At 57.2% G+C, this 7,500-nt stretch overlaps 2 pseudogenes; both read right to left on the bottom strand.

Moving 5' to 3' along the window:
* The window catches only part of LOC124309831 (uncharacterized), a 7,486-nt pseudogene extending 2,447 nt beyond the window's left edge, over positions 1-5,039 (bottom strand).
* Positions 5,040-5,520: 481 nt separating this feature from the next.
* LOC124309832 (uncharacterized) lies at positions 5,521-5,675 on the bottom strand (annotated as a pseudogene).
* Positions 5,676-7,500: the final 1,825 nt, after the last annotated feature.

Genomic DNA, 7,500 nt, shown 5'->3' with positions numbered 1-7,500 from the left:
AGGGCCAGTAGATGGTCGACCCTGGGTAGCAGAAAGAGCCGCAGCATGATTTGTCTTTGCTGCGGCTTGAGCGGAGCTTTTGTGATGTTATTTAGATCCGCTCCAAGCTTCGTAATGCCCCCGGGGCTGAACTCGCCACCCAAATACGACCATCTTTGGAGCACGCCAGTTTGGGTCAGAGGGCCGTCTCGTAGTCGAAATAGCAGTTTGACTACGGTCTTGACCTTCTTTACCTTACCGGCAGGCACCAAAGATAGAGCAGTGCATTTGCATGCGTTGAGCGTCAGCCCCATGCTCGCTGCCGTCTCCCTAACCTTCGGGAGTTCCCTTTGCATTCCCCATTTGGAAGCTGTGATCAGGGTCAGGTCGTCCACGAAGGCGAGACAGAAAATCCGCTCGCCTTCGAGGTTGAACCCGACCTCAGAGGGCACGACCGCAAGGATTCTGTTTGCGATCAGGTTGAAAAGAATCGGCGAGAGAGGATCTCCTTGACGAACTCTGCGCTGGACGGGTACCGGTTGGGACATCCTACTGTCCGCCGCCAGCCTGGTGGTGGCACCTTCATACAGCTCGGCCGCATAGGTTACCAGACCAGCTGGTAGGCCGAGCTGTCCGACGATCGTTTCGAGCGCAGCAAGGCTCACCGTATCGAATGCCTCAGCGACATCGCTGTACCATTGGCCGCAATGAACGCACGCTGGCGATCGTCGGTGAGGTTGGCGGATCTAAGGCGAACAGCAAGGATGCGGAGGAGTTGTCGTACCACTACCGAACCGATCAAAATCGGCTGGTTGTCCCCTGGATTTTCCGGTACCTTGTTCTTTGGAATGAAGATTGTCCGGCTCTGAAGGAGTTGTCTTGGAAATCCCCCCCTCAGCATGACGACGTTGTAGGAGAGCGCGGATAGATGGTGATACCGCGCGCCACTGCCTCGCCGTGACCATGTTTGGACCGGGTGATAACGACACAGGGACCTTGATGTCATCAATCTCCTGAGTGGAGATTAGGTCCCACGTGTACCATAGCTCGGGTTTTTCGGGCGGGATCCTGGAAGGACCTGGGTAATCCCTTAACGGGTTTCCAAACAGTGGGCCCCAGTGCGTGACCAACTCATCCAGTGTGTGGTTGATCGAACTGGTGCTATCTTCCAGGATCTCCCGAGCCACGTGGCGTCTGTTGTTTTTCCACCCGGTCTGGACTCTGGCGTACTCACGACGGCGCAGTGCCCTATTTGACGGCGGCTTTCCATTTCTCAGGCGGATTGGGATCGCGGCCGGCTCACGGCGCCCAAATCCAGCTGCAGCGGCTGCAGGGGAAAATACTCTGCCTAACCATTCAGCTATGGCGACGTCTGTATTTCCCCCCTTCAGAGCATCATCAGCGATGTCAGCCAACTCGTTGGCACGATGATGCTCCTCTTGCCGGGCTGTCACGATCAAACGACGTATGTCTCCGGCAAGGTCGTGCCCCCAAGTTGTGGTGGGAGCAGGCGCCGCTAGGGTGGGTGGTGTAACCCTTGCTGGATCAGCGGAGGGAGAGCGTTCACGCGGTGATGGCAAGGAGCGGCGTCGTCGTCCCCGTAGTCTGGCAGGGGTCTCAGGGGGCGTGTGGGCAGCCTTCAGGTATTGTTGGGCTCCCTCAACCATTCTCCGGTAGTCCGGCCGGCGCCGGACTCCTTTGATAGCCTCCTGGGTCCTACCAGGGACCAGAGCCAGGAGGTGTAGGTTCATAAACATTACTCCCCGCTCGGTGGCCTGATCTTCCTCACGTGCCATCATCCGCAGTTCCTCATCCCTCCACCTGAGCTTGGCGCCGGGCAGTTCGATGGCCGCATTTGCTTCGACAGGGTGTCGTATCCTACGGTGAACTCCGAGCCCTTGCTTCGTAGCGAAGTCCTGCCCGCAGTCTTCGCAGGCATACCGCTCGAGTGCTGGTCCAGGGTCAGTAGGGTTTGGTTTTTGTTCAGGGACTGGCGTGGGGTCGTCCACTACCCCCACAGCCACCTTGGGGGAATCGGTTTACTACCCCCGGGTGCTTGTTTCAGCAGGCCCGCCAGGCTGAGGCACACGGCGGGTTCTGCTTTCCATTCTTTTTGATTGCGGGCTTGCTGAAATTTAGTGGGAGGGGCTCGCTACTCCATCCCTCACCCTTGAGCCACCGCGTTCATCGGCCGCCCGCCAGTGGCCGGTCGGTGGGCACGTGACGATTCCCCGAGGAGAGCCGTCTTTGGTAGGCCGACAGCCAACCGTCGTTAGCTAGATGCGGGATGTAATACCCGCACCCATTGCCCGACTCTCACCACAAGGAGGTGACGGTTGGCACATGTGTGTTGCAGCTGAGACGTCACGAGCACTCTACCACCCCTCCGACACCCAGCCACAACCCACTTGAGAGAGTCAAACATTACTCCCGCCGTTCACCCGCACGTGCTTGAATTTCTTCACGTTGACATTCAGAGCACTGGGCAGAAATCACATTGCGTCAACACCCGCTAGGGCCATCGCAATGCTTTGTTTTAATTAGACAGTTGGATTTTCCCAGTCTGTGCCAGTTCTGAGCTGACCGTTGAATGGCGGGCGAAGAGGACGACGGCGACGGCGAACCGCCGCCGAAGCCTCGCGGCAAGGAAGATCGGCGGAAGGCTGAAGCACGGGTCCGAGCTCGGATCCGGTTATTACGATCACCTCGCCCAGGCCCGGCACGTCAGCCAAACCCGCTTCCCGACCAAGCCCGACGTGCCCCGATCCTCAGAGCCTATCCTTATTTCGAAGTTACGGGTCCAATTTGCCGACTATCCTTACCTACGTTAGTCTATCGACTAGAGGCTCTTCACCTTGGAGACCTGCTGCGAATATGGGTACGAACCGGCGCGAGACCTCCACGTGGCCCTCTTCTGGATTCTCAAAGTCCGAGGGGAAGATCCGGACACCGCCGCAACTGCGGTGCTCCTCGCGTTCCAAACCTCATCTCCCTGCTAGAGGATTCCAGGGAACTCGAACGCTTATGCAGTAAAGAAAACTCTTTCCGGATCTCCCGACGGCGTCTCTAGGTTGTGACGTCGCACCCAGAGTGCAAGTCACAACAAACCCTAAACCCGCGGGGACGAGCCGAACGGGTGAGTCCCGGCCCGTCGGGAAACACCCGAAGCTACCCGTAGCTCACCGACGCTCGGCTGAGCCGAGCGCCAGCCAGCAGTACGACAACGTCTCGCCACCAGGACTGACGTTATCCAACACAAACCCCAGAAAGAAAGAGAAAGAGAGAAAGAGAAAGAGAGAGAGAAAGAGAGAGAGAGAGAGAGAGAAGAAACACGAAGTGCCGAGCAGGACGTCCCCCTCCACACCGCCACCAAGCCACGCCGACCGACGACACCAGGTTAGCCTGCGATCTACAGCCGATCTGCACCTCCTCCCATTCCTCCCCCCGCTATACCGACCCTCCCTCCCTCATACTCCCCGTCGCCCTACACCGCCCCCCCCCCCCCCCCGCAATACCGACCCTTCCTCCCTTACACTCCCCGTCGCCCTACACCGCCCTCCCCCCCCCGCGCGCGTACCTTTAAGTTAGAATTAAGTGACGCTGAGGGCTGAGGCGTGATCAGCCACCGCTAACGTCTACAACCACTTTGTACAGATCTTTTATAGTTTAAAGCCAACCCCCCCCCCCCCCGCCCCCCGATCTCAATACGTTTACACTCTTCAAAAATACATACACAATGTTTTACCGATTCACTCAGTCTTGACTTTCTCGCCCCGTCTCTAATTGTTCCTCCCTTCCCCATATTTAGTGCGGGCCTCGCTGGAGTAATTGCTACCACCACCAAGATCTGCACCGACGGCGGCTCCAGGCAGGCTCACGCCCAGACCCTTCCGCGCACACCGCCGCGACCCTCCTACTCGTCAGGGCTTCATAACGGCCTAGGCCGCCTCGTATGCCGCTAACGGCCGAGTATAGGCGCGACGCTTCAGCGCCATCCATTTTCAGAGCTAGTTGCTTCAGCAGGTGAGTTGTTACACACTCCTTAGCGGATTCCGACTTCCATGGCCACCGTCCTGCTGTCTTAAGCAACCAACGCCTTTCATGGTATCCCATGAGCGTCGACTTTGGCGCCTTAACTCGGCGTTTGGTTCATCCCACAGCGCCAGTTCTGCTTACCAAAAGTGGCCCACTTGGCACTCTGATCCGAGATCTCGTGGCTTCATAGTTCAAGCAAGCCAGAGATCTCACCTATTTGAAGTTTAAGAATAGGTTGAGGTCGTTTCGGCCCCAAGGCCTCTAATCATTCGCTTCGCCGGATGAGACTCGTGTACGTTTTGTACGCGAGTGCCAGCTATCCTGAGGGAAACTTCGGAGGGAACCAGCTACTAGATGGTTCGATTAGTCTTTCGCCCCTATACCCAGTTCCGACGATCGATTTGCACGTCAGAATCGCTACGGACCTCCATCAGGGTTTCCCCTGACTTCGTCCTGACCAGGCATAGTTCACCATCTTTCGGGTCCCAACGTGTACGCTCTGGATGCGCCTCTTCTCGCAGTGGGAACAAGACGCCCCAGGAGTGACGCCCCAAGAGGCCCATCCTCCCTCAGTCAGCGCTGGGGTCACCTTTACTTTCATTTTGCCTTTAGATTTGCTCGTCCCAATGACTCGCGCACATGTTGGACTCCTTGGTCCGTGTTTCAAGACGGGTTCTGAGAGTACCCAAAGCAATAGCGTCGTCGATCGGTATTTGATAATTCGAACGAGCCAGCCAGAGGACACCACCAGCCAACAGCTGGCCAGGCCCGGGGACGGCGCTAGATCCAACCACTGTAGATCGCTGTACGCGCTTGCGGCGGGCCCGACTCAGTTCGATGCGGCTCTGAACAGTGCGGGTCCCACCGGGCAGCCGGACAGGCAACCAGGGGTCTGCCCCGACGAGAACGCCGAGACGGCTGTTTCCTGTTCGCTCGCCGCCACTGAGGAAATACTAGTTAGTTTATTTTCCTCCGCTTAGTAATATGCTTGAATTTAGCGGGTAGTCTCGCCTGCTCTGAGGTCGTCGTAAGATTGCGAGTCCGTCGTAAGCGACGGTCGTTCGTTCAGGAACAGCACCGTCGACACGGATGAGGACACGACGTATTTTTCATACGTTCGAGCCACGGAAACGACAGTAAACGCCCGCCGTACGGGAGACTTACTCGAGAGCCCCCCGCGGCAAAACGTAGACGAAACTTCATCACAGGAGCGGCAGACCGACCGCGCGGTCTGTGTGTCACCGTGCCGAATTCGTTCGTTCTCTCGACTATCGCTAGCACCGAATCGTGACGTACGGCAGCGACAGCTCGACCCCACGATCTGCGGCGACGCGTCGTGACCGTGACATATGTGTTTGTTTGAGGCGACGCGACCCGTTGCCGCGCGACCCGCGCGCGACACGGGCTGCGAACGCCCAGTCATTCGCTCGCGAAGGCACCGTGCGCTGTTCCCCTGGGGGGGTTTTCGCAGCACCGTTGCCGACGGAGCAGTCTGTCGTTGTTAAACGACCCTCAGCCAGGCGTGGTCCGGGAATTGTATCCGTGGACCGCGATGTGCGTTCGAAACGTCGATGTTCATGTGTCCTGCAGTTCACAAGTTGACGCGCAATTGGCTGCGTTCTTTATCGACCCACAAGCCAAGTGATCCACCGTTCAGGGTAATCATATATGTGAATTTTGCATTAAAAATGCTAAAATTACGGTTGTTACCGGATTTCTGTGGTCGTGAGCGCGGCGCCGCGTGCGTCAGCCCTTGCGCGGTTGCGCGCGGGAAGGACCGCGCGCCGCGCGTCAAATTTCGTTCGTGCGATAGTTCAAGAGCCGACGTCGCCTCGAGTTCAGGGGTCGTCTGCCGGAATGAACCGGCGCTGGACCCGATCGGCTCGCAATGCAAACGATTGACGGCGGACGGCAGTGGGCAGCGTCAGCGAGTTCCGTGCATCGCTGCCCTCGACGCTGACGCGAGCTTCCTCGTACGGGCGGAAATTCTCTTCAAAGCCTACCGCGTTCGCGGCCTGCGCCCGGGGTTCAACGGCGTTGCACCGAGGACACCCGGGCGCAGATAGGCTGCCCGCGGAGAAGCGCTGAGACTAGCTTCGCACGTCTCTCTCATACCACCTGACCGGGTCGAACGAGCAGAGCGGTCCCCTTTTGGCACCGAGTCGGCCGGAGCTGGACGCGGAGCGACGGGTCGACGTCTCGGCGCGAGTCGGTCGTCGGGCGGTTTTAGCCGGCGACTGCGCTCGTCGCGACCGCGGCGAATGCCGCAGCCATCGGATCCGGCGTCAGCACCGCGTTAGTTGTCACGACGATTGTGTTGCGCGCCGCGGCTGCCGGCCCGACCGTTACGTCGTTCAAAGTTTTGTGAAATTTTGTTCCCGGCATGTGAGCGTACACGCCGCTCTCGCGGCGAGACAGCCCCGCGCGCTTACGAGTTGCAGCTTTGGCAGTACGGAACGTTGATGATCCTTCCGCAGGTTCACCTACGAAACCTTGTTACGACTTTGACTTCCTCTGAATGATCAAGTTTGGTCATTTTCCCGGTAACATCGGCAATGCCGAGACATTGCCGCGTCCCAGTCCGAAGACCTCACTGAATCATTTAATCGGTAGTAGCGGCGTGTGTACAAAGGGCAGGGACGTAATCAACGCGAGCTTATGACTCGCGCTTACTGGGAATTCCTCGTTCATGGGGAATAATTGCAAGCCCCAATCCCTAGCACGAAGGAGGTTCAGCGGGTTACACGGGCCTTTCGGCCAGGGAAGACACGCTGATTCATTCACTGTAGTGCGCGTGCGTCCCAGAACATCTGAGAGCATCACAGATCTGTTATTGCGCAATTTCGTGCGGTAGAAGCCGCCTGTCCCTTTAAGAAGATTCATTTGTACGCAGGTAGTGAAAACCGCTCAATCGAGGCCGGGGGACTTGGATATACCGGAAATTACGCCTGTTCAGCAGGCTAGAGTCTCGTCAGTTGTCAAAATCATCCAGACGAATCAATCCACCAGCTAAGAACGGCCATGCACCACCACCCACCGAATCAAAAGAGAGCTCTCAATCTGTCCATATCTCCGGTGTCCGGACCTGGTGATGTTTCCCATGTTGAGTCAAACTAAGCCGCAGGCTTTACTTCTGGTGGTGCCCTTTCGTCAATTCCTCTAAGTTTCTGCTTTGCAACCATACTTTCCCCGGAATCCTAAGGGCTCTGGTTTCCCTGCAACTGCTCGCCGAGTCATCGGAAAAACTTCGGCGGATCGTCAGCTCGCATCGTCTATGGTTAGGTCTAGAAAGGTATCTGATCGCCTTTGGAAATCTAACTCTTGTTCTTGACTAAAAAAAAACATTTTTGGCAAATACTTTGGCTTCTGTCCGTCATGTGACGATCCATGAATTTCGACTCCGACGTCACAATATGAATGCCGCTATCTGTCCCCATCAATCAAAACCTCGGGGTTCCGAAAACCAACAAAATAGCAACAAGGTCC

The sequence above is a fragment of the Neodiprion virginianus genome, unplaced genomic scaffold (assembly GCF_021901495.1).
Source record: "Neodiprion virginianus isolate iyNeoVirg1 unplaced genomic scaffold, iyNeoVirg1.1 ptg000053l, whole genome shotgun sequence".
NCBI classification, from domain to species: Eukaryota; Metazoa; Arthropoda; class Insecta; order Hymenoptera; family Diprionidae; genus Neodiprion; species Neodiprion virginianus.
Note: the sequence above shows the minus strand (reverse complement) of the source record. Positions and strands in the feature narration are given on the sequence as shown.